The sequence below is a fragment of the Ananas comosus genome, linkage group 9, assembly GCF_001540865.1.
Source record: "Ananas comosus cultivar F153 linkage group 9, ASM154086v1, whole genome shotgun sequence".
NCBI classification, from domain to species: Eukaryota; Viridiplantae; Streptophyta; class Magnoliopsida; order Poales; family Bromeliaceae; genus Ananas; species Ananas comosus.
In genome coordinates, this window is record NC_033629.1 from 7843686 (window position 1) to 7860497 (window position 16812).

Below are 16812 nucleotides of genomic sequence, written 5' to 3' on the forward strand. Positions count from 1 at the left end.
ACACACATCCAAGCACTCATTTACATGATATAATTGCTTAATACACTTTATGCTAGCTCAGCAACTATATAAAGATAAGATGCAATCCCAGTCAAACCAGTAGGAATCTTTCCTCAGCAACATGTCAGGGTATCTAATTATGCTTGTCTGATTTAACTCATCAAAGATTCCCTTGAAGTGGTTTTAGGCCTTAATTTATGAATTTTTCTATCAACATGTTGAATCAATCATCTAATTTTTCTAATTCCTCCCCTAATTTATGCAATTTCAGAATATCTTTTGTGCCAACCAAATATTTAACAACCAAAACCAGAACTGCTGATACAGTACAAGAATGACATTTTAATTAGTTTAGTTGTTGTTCAGTGATTAGAACATTTTAATAAGTTTCAATTTTGATTGCCGATGTTCATTTCAGTTGGCTATGTAGCGTGTGGCCTCAATGCTGAACGAGGTTTTCGAGATGGACTTCATCTTCTTTGGCGTACTTTTTATATTTTCATCACAGGAATTTTGGATCTACTTTCAGTTTGATTTAAACCCGATTAGAGTTTGGTATTTATTACTTGACCGGCCTCTATTTGTAACAGTAAGAATTGGTCAACTCAGTTCAGTTTTTGCAGTTTTCTAAAAAAGAAAACCATACTGAACTCCTAACACAAACCAAACCAAACCGGAAAATAAAATTGGACACTTGTTTACGAAGTTGATTTATTCACATCTAGCTACACCAGACATAAAAACAAAATGAAAATAATCTCAAACAAAAACTCTATCTAGCGTTCACTCGGTCCAATTCCTGTCCGACAAAACAATCTTGATACCTGAGTAAACAACCATATATCACATTAGTCGGATTAAGTATACAAAAAAATAAATAACAAAAAGCAATGAAGTAAAAATTTCATATAGAAATTAATTTAAGCGACTGGTTTTTCGTTTACAAAATTTCAGAAAACAGAGACTATACATTAACAAAGTATTTTCCTTTCGGTAAATAACAAAATTAAAAATAAGTCTCCGGTAACTAACAACTACATACAGTCACCCATTGGCGAGATCCAGAGGCATCTATAGAAGCAAATACAAAACAAAGGCATTCGAATATGCATATACAAGAATAGAAGCGCTCGAAACCGCAAAAATAGAACCGAGGCGCTGATAGGCGCAAGCACCGGAAGGCGCAATACAAAAACGAAGTTAGTTCTATAATAGAATACATGTTGATATGGCCAAGATTAACCTAGCAAGATATCAAGAGATATTATAACTTAAAATACTTATCCAACCACTAATTCACAATATAGATTATCAAATTTTAAAAATTTTTTACTAAAAATCTGTCAATTTGCCAATTAAACTTCAAACCAACGAATACGAATTTCTATGTCGAGCCGTGTGCAAGTCCTCCAAAATATATTGTCAAGCCGCAATATTCCCTGTTGATTTCCTGCTAAGAGCATTGGCCATGACATTAGCTTTGTCCGAATAATACTTGATGGTCACATCATAGTCTTTCAATAACTCTAGCCATCTCCTCTGTCTCATATACAACTCCTATATAAAGATGTATTTCAAGCTTTCGTAGTCAGTAAAAATCTCACAAAGCTCACTGTAGAGATAATGTCGCTCGATTTTTAATAAAAATCACAACTGTCGAATCTAGGTCGTGATTCGGACAGTTCTCCTCAAAAAGCCTCAGCTGTCATAAGCAATTATTTTGTCTTTCTGCATCAGGACACATCCCAACCCTTTCTTCGAGTCATCACTATAAATAGTGAATGCTTCACAGCTAACAAGCAAGGTAAGAATAGGTGTCGATACTAGATGTTTCTTCGACTCATCCAACCACTGAAATTTAACTCCTTTTTGGGTCAAGTGAGTCAAAGGTGTAGCACGACGAGAAAAACCTTCTGCAATCTTCTATAGTATCCTGCTAAACCTACAAAACTCGGGATCCCAGTGACTCTACTTGGTCCCTACCAGTTCTCCAACTACCTCTACCTTCTTAAGATCCACCATAATACCTTCCTTAGACACAATATGTCCAAGGAAGGAAACACTTTGCAGCCAAATTCACACTTCCTAAATTTGACATAGTTTTCTTTGGCGAAGAGTTTTCAGAATAATTTTGAGATGCTTCATATACTCGGCTGGACTGTTAGAATACACTAGAATGTCGTTTATAAAGATTACTACAAACTAATCCAAGAAAGGTTTGAAAACCCTATTTAACATATTCATGAAAGCAGCTGGAGCATTAGTTAATCAAAAAAAGACATTACTAGAAACTCGTAATAAACAAAATGTGTGAAAGACAATCTTGGGTAAATTTTCGATTTTGATCTTCAGCTGATGGTGTCATAATCGTAGATCAATCTTGGAAAAGACATCTGCACCACTAAATTGATCGAATAAGTCATCAAGTCTCAGCAAAGGGTATCGATTCTTCAGTCATTATATTTAGCTCGCAGTAATCGATGCATAGTCTGAGAGTACAATCCTTTTTCTTAACAAAAAGTATTACTGCGCCCAAGAAGAGGGTCTAATGAATCTTTTGTCCAGAAGTTCCTGAAGTTGCACTCGTAGTTCCTTGAGCTCAACTAGTGACATCTAGTAAGGCGTTTTAGAAATAGGATATGTTCCCAAAGCTAAATCGACAGAAAATTCAATCTCCCTATTCGGAGGTAGCCTAAAAAGATCCTCGGGAAGTACATCTAAAAATTCATTCACTACCGAAATGTCGTCTGATCTCAAAATGTTTAAATTCAGATCTTGCACCAATGCCACAAATCCAGCACAGCCACTCCTTAAGAGACAAGCCTATAAAAGAAGAAATAATCAGAGGTGGGGTCTAAGCTCCACTCCTGAGAAAAGCAAAATCTGCCTCCCCATGAATGTTGAAATTCACCCACTTCTCCCAACAGTTCAAAGTAAAAAAATTAGATGAAAATCAATCCATCTCCAGAATCACTCAAGTCTCGCATATCCAAAACACAAAGTTTTGCCAACAAAACCTTATTGTCCACTCTAACCATACTGCTATAAACCCTATCAATCACAAGCTCCTCTCCCAAAGGCATACCAACACACAAAATATAATCCAAAGGTCCAAAGGGTAGCAAATACTCTCGAAAAAAAAGCAGAAGATACAAATAATGGGTAGTTCCAAAGTCAAAGAGAACATGAACAAAAGTGGAGGCTACAAGCAAAATACATCAGATGCCTAGATATCCTGCTGGCAGAGAATATGGACACAACCCTGCGTTCGAGGTCTTCCTTCTCTAGACTGACCAGTCGGAAAGGCACAATCGCAACCAGCCGGAGAGGTCGATGCCTCTTGAGGTTTGGGTCTAGCGTTTGAGTCAGTGCTGGGCAGAAGGGACTGAGCTATTCGGTGGTTCAAATCACTACATCTCAAGCAAATGCCAGTAATATCTCTACAATCAATATCCTTATATGATCTGCCAAAAACTGAGCATTTTGATTTCTGATCCCGATTTGATGGTCCGCCAAAAAGAACAGGCAAATTACGCAGCCTCCTAGAGTCATTAGGTCTGTCGAACCCTCTTGCATTCCGATCTCCTTTTTTGAAAGAATCTATATTCCTCTTCTGATTTGCATTTCACTCCTCCCGAGTCTACCTCAAAACGAAATCCAAGGATCTCGGTCTAGAAACGGCATCCTCGTATGTCTCTAAGTGTAGCGGTGTAAGGCCAGTGCGAATATTTCCGTCTAGCCCTTTCTCAAATCTCTTGGCCCGTGACTCATCATCATCCACTAGTTTTAGGGCGAAATGAGATAGCTGGTCAAACTCGGCCTCATACTTACCATAGACATCCAAACCTGCTTCAAATCTAGAAATTATCTCTCAAGCTGGTGAAGCTTACTCGAAAAATTTTTGACATAGAATGCTGGTTGAAAATCCTTTCATGAAAAAGCTGCTAGATCATTACCAAGGATTATAAACTAGCTTTCTCATCATTGTTTGCTCTACCGTGAAGCATGAATATCCCGAATCTAACCTTCTCCTCATCAATGCACTACATAGCCATAAATTCCTTTTCCATCTCTTTGATCCAATTTTTTGCTTCGTCTCGATTTGCAGTGCCCGCAGAAGGTGGGGAAGCATATTTCTTAAGCTCATTGATATTTCTCTCTCGAACTCTAGAACTCAACTCAGCGGCACAGAGAGAAATTTTGCTGCAAATTTTAATGCCGAGTCTAAACAAACCCCACGATAGCTTGTATCAATATGGCAACCAAAGAATCCATCATGGTGCTCTGCTGTAAATGGGTTGTAGGAGCAATCAGTTGAGATAAGGTAGTGGAATGGGTTAAAACAATAGTTTGCAACAAAGGCGACACATAACTCGGAAGAGGTGACAACGGAATCAAAACAGTAGGAATAGTGATCAAAGGCGCCATCGAACCAGTAGCCTATTGTAGAAGCGAAGCAAAAGTCGAAGCGTTCATTTGAGGCACTTCGATCGTTTGCGATGGAAATTGAATAGTCAGAGCAGTGATCTAAGGCGAAACTAGTGTCGAGGATGTAATATTCAAAAGCAAAGCATGTGTGGTGTTCAAATCCGTATCTTCGGATCCTGCGAGAGGTGGCTTCCTGGGTTGCTTGTTGTTAGTGTGGCTAGGGCAAGACAGACGCACCATGTTAGCAAGAGAAAAGATCGTAAAGCACATAAATATAGGGTATTTGCGAAAACTACACAAATGACGAAATAGAGTCTTACATAAGCCAACTTCTACCCATCCTCACACATTCTAATAAGCTCTAACAGTTCTACACCTTAAAAGCCCTAGAAATCTTAAACCAATGGCTCTGATGCCACAATCTCCCACTACTATTCCGATTCTATCGTGACTACTCTTCCTAGTCATGTTCCGCCTCTGCCGCAAACTACTGTTCCAACCCATTCTGCTACCTTACCTCAGCCAATTGCTCCAACAACCCATTTACAGCAGAGTATACGATGGATCCCTTGGTCGCCACATTGATACTAGCTATCATGGGGTTAGTTTAGACTCAGCAACAAAATTTGTAGTAGAATCTCTCTCCTAATGTCACTGAATCGAATTCCAGAGTTCAAGAGAAGAGCATCAGCGAGTGTAAGAAATATACTTCCCAATCTTTTTCGAGCACTACAAATCAAGAAAAGTGAAAAACTTGGATCAAAAAGATGGAAAAGACATTTCTGACTACGCAATGCACCGATTAGGAGAATGTTAGATTCGGGACATTCATACTTCAAGGTAGAGCAAACAATTGATGGAAAAGTGAGTTGAGAAGTCGTGATAATGATCTAATAGCTCTTTCATGAAAGTATTTTCGATCACCATTTTATGCTGAGTATTTTTCGAATAGTAAACTTCACCAGCTTGAGAGGCAATTCTTAGATCTGAAGCAGGGTTCAATGTCTGCGAAAGAATACGAGACCGAGTTTGAACAACTATCCTACTTCACCCCGAAACTGGTGGATAATGATGAGTCAGAAGCCAAGAGAACTGTAAGAACATATTCGCATTGAACTCGCACCACTGCACTTAGACACATGTAAGGTTGTCGTTTCCAGAGAGAAATCCTTGGATTATGTTTGGAGGCAGACTCGGGGGGAGCGAAATGCAAATCAAAGGAGGAACAAAGATTCTTTCAGAAAAGAAGATCATTATGCAAGAGGGGCCGACAGACCTAATGACTCTTAGAAACCGCATAATATGCCCATTCCTCGCGGTGGACCACCAAATCGGGACTAGAAGCCGAAATGCTCAGTTTGTGGCGGATCCCATAAGGATACTAACTGCAAACATGTTGCTGGCAGTTGCTTCAGATATGGTGATTTGAACCACCGAATAGCTCAGTGCCCTCTGCCAACTAGGGCAAGCAAATGAGCGAGCCGGCTCGTGTTCGACTTGTGTTCGACTCGATATTCGGCTCGCTCGAGCTCGGCTCAAATTAATTTCAAGCAAGCTTGAATCTAAATTTAGGCTCGAAATTAATTTCAAGCCGAGCTTGAGTGTTACTCGGCTCGCTCGAATTAAGCTCGAAAAGTTCGAAATATATATATATATATATATATATATATATATATATAGAGTCCGGCTATGGTGCTTGTAAAAGCACGAAAACTTTGTGCTTGTAAATTTTTTACCATTAGATTTATGCCTTTGATCATTTTCAACCGTTAGATTGTACTATTCAACCAACCACCCACTCAACCCTAGGGGGCCAACGTCGTCCTAACCGCACATTTTTTAATCTAATGGCTAAAAATCTACAAGCACCAATAACTTGGTACTTTTAAAAACATAGGAGCTCAATTCTATATATATATATATATATATATATATATATATATATATATATATTCTATATATATATATATATATATATATATATATATATATATATATAGCAGGGCTGCTGTGCCCTTAGGAGCACGGAGGCCTCCTTGCTCTTGAGCCGTTTTCGATGATGGAATTTTCAAATTGACGATCGGCTCCGTTAGACTTGATCTAGCGTATTCGAAGTTTCTAGAAAATAATTTTTGCGATTCTTTGATATCATTTACCTAGTGATTGAAATTATTCAAAATCAATAATTTTTAATGGTTGATATCTGCCGTTTTCAAGTTTAACGGTGTAAAAGTATTCAAATCAAATGAAATTTTGATACAAAATTCTTTATACTATCTATAACAAGATCAATATTTCTGATCGAAAATTTTAGTACTATATCGCCACTTTTTATAGGATTTTTATTTTCAGCCGTTAAAAATTATTGATTTTGAATCCTTTCGATTGCTAGGTAAATGATATCGAAAAATCACAAAAATTATTTTTTAGAAACTTCAAATACGGTAGATCAAGTCTAACGGAGCCGATCGTCGATTCGGAAATTCTATCATCGAAAACGGCTCAGGAGCACGAAGGCCTCTGTGCTCCTGAGAGCACAGCAGTCCTGCTCATGTATATATATATATATATATATGTATATATGTATATATGTATGTATATGTATATGTATATGTATATATGTATATATATGTATATATGTATATATGTATGTATATGTATATACGTATATGTATATATGTATGTATATGTATATATATCAATATATATATAATTAGTCTACTATACTATTAATAGTACCAACCACTTGCTATTTAGGTTTTCGGCCCTTCGATGAAGAGATGTGCGGTTAGGATGATAGAGATCCCCTAGGGTTGAGTGGGTGGTTAGTTGAATAATATGATCAAACGGGTGAAAATGGTCAAAAAGGTAGATCTAACGGCACAAAATTCGATAGCACCAAGCATTTGATACTATCGATAATATAATAGCCGGACTCTCTCTCTCTCTCTCTCTCTCTCTCTCTCTCTCTCTCTCTCTCTCTCTCTCTCTCTCTCTCTCTCTCTCTCTCTCTCTCTCTCTCTCTCTCTCTCTCTCTCTCTCTCTCTCTCTCTCTCTCTCTCTCTCTCTCTCTCTCTCTCTCTCTCTCTCTCTCTCTCTCTCTCTCTCTCTCTATATATATATATATATATAGTCCGGCTACTATTCTATCTATACTATCGATAGTACTAAGTGCTTTGTACTATTGAGTTTTCTGCCGTTATATATATATATATATATATATATATAGGCAGATCTAACGGCACAAAATTCGATAGCACCAAGCATTTGATACTATCGATAATATAATAGCCGGACTCTCTCTCTCTCTCTCTCTCTCTCTCTCTCTCTCTCTCTATATATATATATATATATATAGTCCGCTCTATTCTTCTATACTATCGATAGTACTAAGTGCTTTTACTATGAGTTTTCTGCCGTTATATATATATATATATATANTATATAGGCTCGAGCTACTATACTCTTATAAGTATAGATCTCTTTATACTTATAAATTTCCAACCGTTGGATGTGCGATTAGGATGACAGTGGTTCCCTAAGATTGAGTGGGTGATTCGTTGAATAGTATGATTTAACGGATGGAAATGGTCAAAAGGATCGCTAATATACTCTTATAAGTATAGATCTCTTTATACTTATAAATTTTCAACCGTTGGATGTGCGATTAGGATGATAGTGGTCCCTCTAAGATTGAGTGGGTGATTCGTTGAATAGTATGATTTAACGGATGGAAATGGTCAAAAGGATAGATCTAACGGTCAACTTATGAGTATAAAGGGGTCTATACTTATATAAGTATAGTGGCCAAACTCTATTTATATAATTATATATAATATATATTTTAAATATATAAAATAATACATATTATGTATTTTAATTATATATATATAGAATTTAGATTATTGAGCCCACAAAACCAAACCAGCAAAATCCTACTCTAATTGCTCCCTCTCTCTCTTTTTCACTTCCTCGCAGAGTCGCTTTCCCTAATTTTTTTTTTATATTATAATATGGTATTTCATGCATTCATTTGTATGTTGAACTATTAGACATTTTTTGTATCAAATTTTAGATAATGTTTTATAAAAATTAAACTATAGATTACACGATGTTAAGAATTTCAAGCAGCTCGTTTAGGGCTCGAGCTCGCTCGACTCGAAGTTAGGCTCGCTCGAGCTCGGCTCGAATTAATTTCAAGCCAAGATTGAGCCTAAATTTAGGCTCAAAATTAATTTCAAGCTAAGCTTGAGCTGAGGTAAGCTCGCTCGAGCTCGGCTCGTTTCCAACCCTACTGCCAACACTGACTCAAATGCAAACCCAAGCCTCAAGAGGCATCGACTGCTCTAGCTGGTGGCGATCGTGGCATTCCTACCTATCAGTCCAAAAGAAGACCTCGAACACAGGATTGTGTCCAAGGATGAAGGTGCCGCCCCGTGCCGTATGGCACGGGGCGTGCCGTACCGTGCCCCCAGGAAAGGGGCACGATACAGGGGGGTCTCGGACCCCCCCGGGTGCCATGGCACAAGCCGCGTGCCGCTCGAGACAAAGCGGCACGCGGCCATGTGCCGCGGCACTGTGCCGCGTGCCGCCCTATTTTTTTCTTTTTTTTTTTTAGTTTTTTGGCCTTTTTTTTTGGCTTTTTATCTTTATTTGTTGTTCTCTAGGATACAAAGCCTTCGCCCGGCCATCTATATTGCCTTTTTTTCACTTTTCTTTTATTTTTTTGACATTGTGTTGTCTTTTTGTCTAACTTTTTTTTTTCTTTTTGGCTGATGCCTTTTTTTTTGCCTTTTGGCTTTTTCTTTTGACTTTTTCTTTTTTCTTTTGTTAAATTAAAAATTTATAATTTAACTTCTTATTTATCAATATAAAAGCAAATTTTTAGTTGACAAATCCAATCCATACCACGGGGGGCTTCGCCCCCCGCACCCACCACAGACATTCATTTTTTCTTCGCAAATTATTTTGTCAAAATTTGTCGCACCGCAAAGTTTTCGATGAATCAAGGAAACAAAAATCGATCTCCTAAACAAATTTTGATCAGATATTTTTTAAAAGAATAAAAAAAAAATATGGATATAATTGCGATACTATTCTAGTTGTTCTAGTTATTATATACTTCCTAATCGAATCAATATATAGATTTTGAAACGTTTTTAGAAAAGATAAAATTTTCTGTCATTTTATCTGTTATAATTTTTTTAATTCTAAAAAAATTAAAAACAAAAGAATTTTCAAATGTTACAAGTATTGTTGTACTTTTCAAATAAAAAAAAATAAAAACAAAAGAATTTTAATTTTTATACTACATCAGGTATAGTTGTACTTTATATACAAAATGCTAACATGCATGTTAATTGATGAGTATAATAAGCTATACGTAGCAAAAATTAATAATAATTTATCTAAATCTTTCAAAATAACATTATAAAAGCTTATTGGAACCAAAAAAAACTTAAATAAATCCGTGCCAAAGCGTGCCAGTAGGAGGTCGTGCGTATCTGTCGGCACGCAAGCGCGTCACGTGTCGGCACGCAAGCGTGCCCATGCCGTACCGTGCCAAGGACGTAACAGCACGCCCCCGTGCCACGACACTTTAAACCTTGGTTGTGTCCTTGCTCTCCCAGCAGGATATCCAAGTATCTACTGCCATGGTCTCAGGTAGTATGCCCGTAGCCTCCGCTTTTGCTCCTGTTCTCTTTGACTCTGGACCTACCCATTCCTTTGTATTTTCTGCTTTTATTCGATAGTATTTGCTACCCTTCGAACTTTTGGATTATATTTTGTGTTTGTACGCCTTTGGGAGAGGAGCTTGTTATCCATCGGATTTTTAGGAGTATGTTTAGAGTGGACAATAAGGTTTTGTTGGCAAACCTCAGACTTCAATGTGATTCTGCGGGTGAATTAGCTTTTATCCCATTTTGCTACTCTGAACTGTTGGGAGAAGCAGGTGGATTTCAATACCTATGGGGAGGCAAATTTTTCTTTTTTCGGTAGTGGAGCTTACGCCTAACCTCCGGTCTTTTTTTTATTGTAGGCCACTTGTCTCTTAAGGAGTGGCTATGCCAAATTTGTAACCTTGGTGAAAAATCTGAATTTAAACACTCTGAGATTAGAAAACATTCCGGATACGGAGATTGGATTTTCTATTGATTTAGCTCCGGAAACATATTCTATTTCTAAGACGCCTTACCAGATGTCACCAGTTGAGCTCAAGGAACGACTAGTGCAACTTCAGAAACTTCTGGACAAAAGATTCATTAGACCTAGTGTCTCTCCTTGGGGCGCGGCAATACTTTTTGTCAAGAAGGAGGTACTCTGAGACTATGCATCGATTACCGCGAGCTAAATAGAATGACTGAAGAATCAACACCCCTTGCCGAGAATCGACGACTTATTCGACCAGCTTAGTGGTACATAGGTCTTCTCCAAGAATGATCTACTATTAGGATACCACCAGCTGAAGATCAAAGCCAAAAAGATACCCCACGATTGCCTTTCGCACATATTATGGTCATTTACGAGTTCCGGATAATACCTTTTGGATTAACCAATGCTCCAGCCACTTTCATAGATCTGATGAATAGGATTTTCAAACCTTTCTTGGATAAGTTCGTAATAGTCTTGATAGACGGCATTCCGATGTATTCTAGCAATCTAGCCGAGCATATGAAACATCTTGGGATAGTTCTAAAAACTCTTCAACAGAGGGAACTTTATGCCAAATTTAAGGAGTGTGAATTTTAGTTGCAAAATGTTTCTTTTCTCCAAGGATGTAAGTGTCGTGGCACGGGGTCGTGCCAGACAATGTGTACCAGACCATTCCGATACGTGCCGATCACAAAAAAATATAAGTGTGCCAACACATAATGGCATGAACTATTTATTTTCTTTAGCAACAAAATACTCCAACTATTTATTATGTATTTTTATCAAATATTTTGAACTTTATTGAGAAAATTACATACTGATTTAAAGAATAGAGGGTTTTGAGTTGTGCCATCGGCACGAGGGTTGTATCTTGCCGATCTCTTGCCGGCATGATACGACACGGTGGATACAACCCGTGACGACAGGCACTTAAATCCTTGCTTTCCTCAGACATATTGTGTCTAGAAAAGGTATTTTGATGGATTCTAAAGTAGTGGTAGTGGAGAACTGGCCGAGACCAAGCAACGTCACTAAGATCCGAAGATTTGTGAGTTTAGCAGGATGCTATAGAAGATTTGTAGAAGGCTTTTCTCGCCTTGCTGCAACTTTGACTCACTTGAACTAAAAAGGAATTAAATTCCAGTGGTCGAATGGATGTGAACAAAACTTTACGAAGTTGAAAAAACATCTAATATCGACACCTATCCTTACCTTGCCTATTAGCTGCGAAGGATTCACTATTTATAGTGATGCCTCAAAGAAAGGGACGGGATGCATTCTGACGCAGAAAGACAAAATGATTGCTTATGTGTCACGACAGCTGAGGCCTTTCGAGGAGAACTTCCCGACTCACGACCTAAAGCGCGCAGTTGTGATCTTTGCATTGAAAATCTAGAGACATTATCTCTACGGCCAACGTTGTGAGATTTTTACTGAGCACAAATGCTTGAAATAAATCTTCACATAGGAGCTGGATATGAGACAGAGAAAATGGCTAAAGTTATTAAAAGACTACGATGTAACCATCAAGTACCATCCAGGTAACGCTAATGTCGTGGCCAATGCTCTCAGCAGAAAATCAACAAGGAATATTGCGGCAGTGGTGACTTCTCGACGACATATTTTGAAGAACTTTAGATGGCTCAACATAGAAATTCATATCCGTTGGTCTGAAGCTTAATTGGCCAATTGACAGGCTTCTTTAGTAAAAGAATTTTGAAATGTGATAATCTGTTTTATAAATTAGTCGTTGAAGAAGTATTTTAAGTTATAACACCTCTTGGTATTCTGCTATGTAATATTGATCATATCGACATGTACTCTATTATAGAAGCCAGCTTCGTCTCTATGTTGCGCCTCCAAGTGTTTACGCCTATCAACACCTCACTTTTGTATTTGCGCTTTCGAGCATCCCTGTTCTGTATATGCACCTTCAGGTGTCTCTGTTTTGTATTTGCACCTATAAGTGCCTCTGGATCTCACCAACGGGTCACTCTATATAATTAGTTACTTGAGACTTATTTTTAATTTTGTTATTTGCCGAAAGAAAAATACTTTGTTAACATATAATCTCTATTTTTCTGAAATTTTGTAAACGAAAGACCAGTCACTTAAATTAATTTTTGTATGCTACTTCAGAGCTTTTTGTAATTTATTTCTTTGTATGCTTACTCTGACTAATGTGGTGTATGATTGCTTACCAGGTATCGAGACCGTTTTGCCAAACACGAATGGGACCAAGTAAATGATAATATAGTTAATGGTTGAGATTATTTTCTTTTTGTTTTTATGTCCATTGTAGCTAGAAGTGAATAAAGGAACTTCATAACTAGCATCTGGTTTTATTTTCTTCTACTTCGTTGTTTTTCTTGTGTACTGTACATTTGTTATTTGTGGAATACCAAGTCTTTCATTTGTGTTTCATTTGTAGACCTTAGTTTTACAGTTGTGTGAATTAAATTATTTCTGGTCGAAATTCAGTTATTAGTCTCATGTTTTGTTTCTTTAGATTTAGTGTAATTTTTTGTGATCATCTTTCTACTTGTTCTCTGTTTGGTTCTATAGCCTTACGCATTTGCTAATCTAGCCAGTATGCGGTGTCTGCTATGCTTCAGGTTTTGGGTGTGACAAAAATTGTAGTATCAAATCCATTGGTTTAAGATTTCTAGGACTTCTAACATGTAGAACTGTGAGAGCTTATTAGGACGTGTGAGAATAGGTAGAAATAGGCTAATGTTTGACTCCGTTTCGTAATTTGCTTAGTAGTTTTCATTAATACCATATATTTAAGTGCTTTATGATCTTTTCTCTTACGTAAGATGGTGTGTCAGTCCCACCGTACACACACCAATAACAAGAAACATAGAAACCCACCTCTCGTCGGATTTGGAGATGCGGATTTGAACACAACACTTGCTTCGCTTTTGAATGCTACATCCTCGCAACAGTTCCGCCTCAGACCACTGCTCCGACTACTATCCAATTTCCATCGCAAACGACCGAAGCGCTTCACACGAACACTTCGACTTTTGTTCCGCCTCTATGACAAGCTACTGGTCTGATGGCGCTTCTGACCACTATTCCTAGTACTGTTTCGATTCCCCCATCCCAGGGTTTAAAGTACCACCCCGTGCCATACGACACCAGGCGGTACGAGGGCTCTCGCACGCCCCCTGCCGTGCGGCGGTACCCTCGCAGGTATCGCACGATACCCACGAGGGTACAGCGACTGTGTTGTGCCGTGTCGTGGCCTTTTGTGCTTTTTGCTTTTTTTTTTCTTTTTGGGTACCCGAAGCATCTCGGGTAGAAACCCCCCTTCCCCCACTCCTTTTTATTTGGCTTTTTTGGCCTCTTGCACTATGTTTTGAAGAAATATAAAATTAAGCAACTTTTAATCTATAGTTTGTAAAACGTTAAAAATAGATGTATTGATTTAATCAATATACGGAAATTTTTTAAATTTACATATCCGATCGGGCCTATCGACCTATCGGCCCAAGCCCTCCGCTTCCACTACAAACATCTATTTTTTCTTTGCATATTCTTTTATCAAAATTTGTCGCACCGCAAAGTTTTCGGCGAATCAGGGGAACAAAAATTGAACTCGATAAACAAATTTTGAAGCACATCTAACCAAGGTTTAAAGTATCGAGCGTGCCGCACCATGCCGGTGCGGCACGTACCGTGCCCCTAAGAAAGGGGCACGGTACAGGGGGGGTCTCGAACCCCCCCTATGTGCTGCGGCACCCATAGCGTGCCGCTCGAGACAGAGCGGCACGCGGCTGGGTGCCGCGGCACCGTGCCGTGCCGAATAGTCTTTTTCTTTTTTTCCTTTACTTTATGGTTTTTTTTTTTTTTTTGTCTTTTTGCAAGTGTTGGTTTTGTTTTGACTTACAGTAAGAAGCTTTTTGGTTTTCCTTTTGCAAGTGTTGTCTTTTTGGCTTGGTTTTCTTTTGACCCACTCCCCCCTTTGCTTTCTTCTCATGCTTTTTCATTTCTTTTTTTGAACTCCTGTGCAGCACATTGCATCAATCTAATGATGTTCTGACTTCGGTGACATAAATCCGGTTAAAAGAACTGATAGTACTGCACAACGTGTATCTAAGTATTTGTATAATCATCTTTGGTCGATGCTTTAATGGTGAAATTCAAGGACGAGAACTAGTACGTCCTTGTATCACACAATTTGCCACAAATTTTATTGCTCTAACAGTTATCCTCAAAATAAAATGGATTAAAGTCCATGTTTGCATCAGATGATTGGCACAACATCTCGTTATGCCTCTCACGGCTGATGGAAAACGATTGAGCAAATAATTCTGTCTGCCAAGTTTTGGGATTTATGTGAAAGAGATTGTTGATATTGTGGAGCTTTATATGTGGTCTCCGTTTAGTGGATCAGGAAAAATAACTCAAATGGACATGTCTATTATAAACTGAGAATGGCTAAAGATAATATTAAAAAAATTAATCGCCAGGTGTATATCTTTTTAAAAGTTATTGACAGACGTTGGGACGTTCAGATGAGCCGGGATCTACACCTAGCAGGTAAGTAATAAATTATAACAAAACTATTATTATTGATTGTTCATTAGTAGCCTTATATTATTAATGGAGTGATTTCTTTCTTAATGATAGGTTATTATCTTAATCCGTCGTACCATCATCGTTATAATCTTGGATTGATGATGAACTGTTGAAGGCATTACGAAACGTTATCAATAGATTGGAGAGGGATCAACACATGCTCTCTTGCCATAAGTGAGGTATAATATTTTTTCAATATATTATTAATTTGCTAGATGTTAATATGCTGATTTCTGATTATTATCTTCAAATAAGGAAAAAATATTTCGTGAATCCTCTAGAACTTTTGGTGAAGCGGGTGCAATTAACGGAAGACACAATACCGATCCCAGTAAGTAACTCCATAATTTGGACAGTTTACAGCTGATGATAAATCTTATTTGATATTTTTTAACTTTTAATTGTACAGCTGAGTGGTGGCTACAATATGGTGGATGCAGCAAAGCATTTAAAAAAGATTGTCGTGCGTTTCTATCTCAAACAACAACGTCTAGTGGATGTGAACGCAAACTGGAGCACGTTCGCACTCATACATACCAAAGTGCGTAACGATTATGTACGCTCGATTAGAGAAGCTAGTTTATGTCCACTATAATATGAGGCTCCGTTTAGATGCATGCATGAGGGGTATGATAAGGAAAAGGAATTAAAAAATTATGATCCTTGGATCAAGTTTATCAATGATGAATCAGACCCCACACTTGATTGGCTACAAGAGTAGAGACAATAAGAGGACCATTACTCGATGAGCCTGGAGATCCACCACGACCATTCAGAATAATTACTAATGAAGCAGGAATTAGTGATGCTGAAGATGGCTGACGAGAACATAGGAAGCTCTCAAGGTAATGTGCAAGAACAACGGCTTTGGACAAATAATCCCAAAATCCTGCACATGACTCTGATGAGAATTCGAACGTCTTATGCAAGGACCTGGATTTGGTCGTTTCACGTCTACTCAAGAGTCAATCTGGAAAGGAGAAAACGTCTTATACTGCAAAAGGCCTTCAACGACAGTACGAAGTGGTAAGAGTAAAAAAAGTATGACATTGATGGACCATTAGATGCAGTGATGCACTCCCACAAGATGATGATAGTGATACATCGACACCAACAGATTCTGGATTACCACAGTCTAAAGATGAATGTAGTGATGATGATGATACCACTAATAGCAGTGAGAATGGTGGCCGACTTCATTCCACCAACACAACAGGAGAGTGGAGGTGGTGGTGGTCTATATTTACTGAAGAGCAAATTTCACACATGCACTCAAGATGCTGATCATAGTCTCGACCACGTCAAACATCCGGAGTGGTATATGACGTCGAAAAGATAGAGGTCCTCAAACAAGATTATGGGGAGATAAGAGAAGGTTTGGAGGCAATATTCAACTAGACCTCCACGAAGGGATGATACTTGCAAACACAGTTTGATAGTACTTCAATATCATCGCATCCTCATATCGACATGGTCTATATGGAGAGATATTTGATTATGCATCAATTTATGGCACTCAGAGTGAATCCCAATCCATCCCTGGACATAGTGAAAGCTCATACGGCGAATCTACATCCACTCATGCATATCCACATTATGGTTCTTCTTTTCCATACAATCCATATCCTTATGATGCTTCGGTTT

At 38.2% G+C, this 16812-nt stretch overlaps 1 protein-coding gene and 1 long non-coding RNA gene across 2 annotated transcripts in view; one reads left to right on the plus strand and one right to left on the minus strand.

The window, feature by feature from the left end:
• The window catches only part of LOC109715750, a 28642-nt gene that overhangs the window by 809 nt on the left and 11021 nt on the right, over positions 1-16812 (minus strand). The gene's annotated exons all lie outside the window — the stretch shown is intronic.
• Positions 15296-15605, plus strand: LOC109715751. Its single transcript, XR_002217750.1, has 3 exons — positions 15296-15347; positions 15424-15499; positions 15578-15605. It is a non-coding gene; the product is annotated as an uncharacterized LOC109715751 (long non-coding RNA).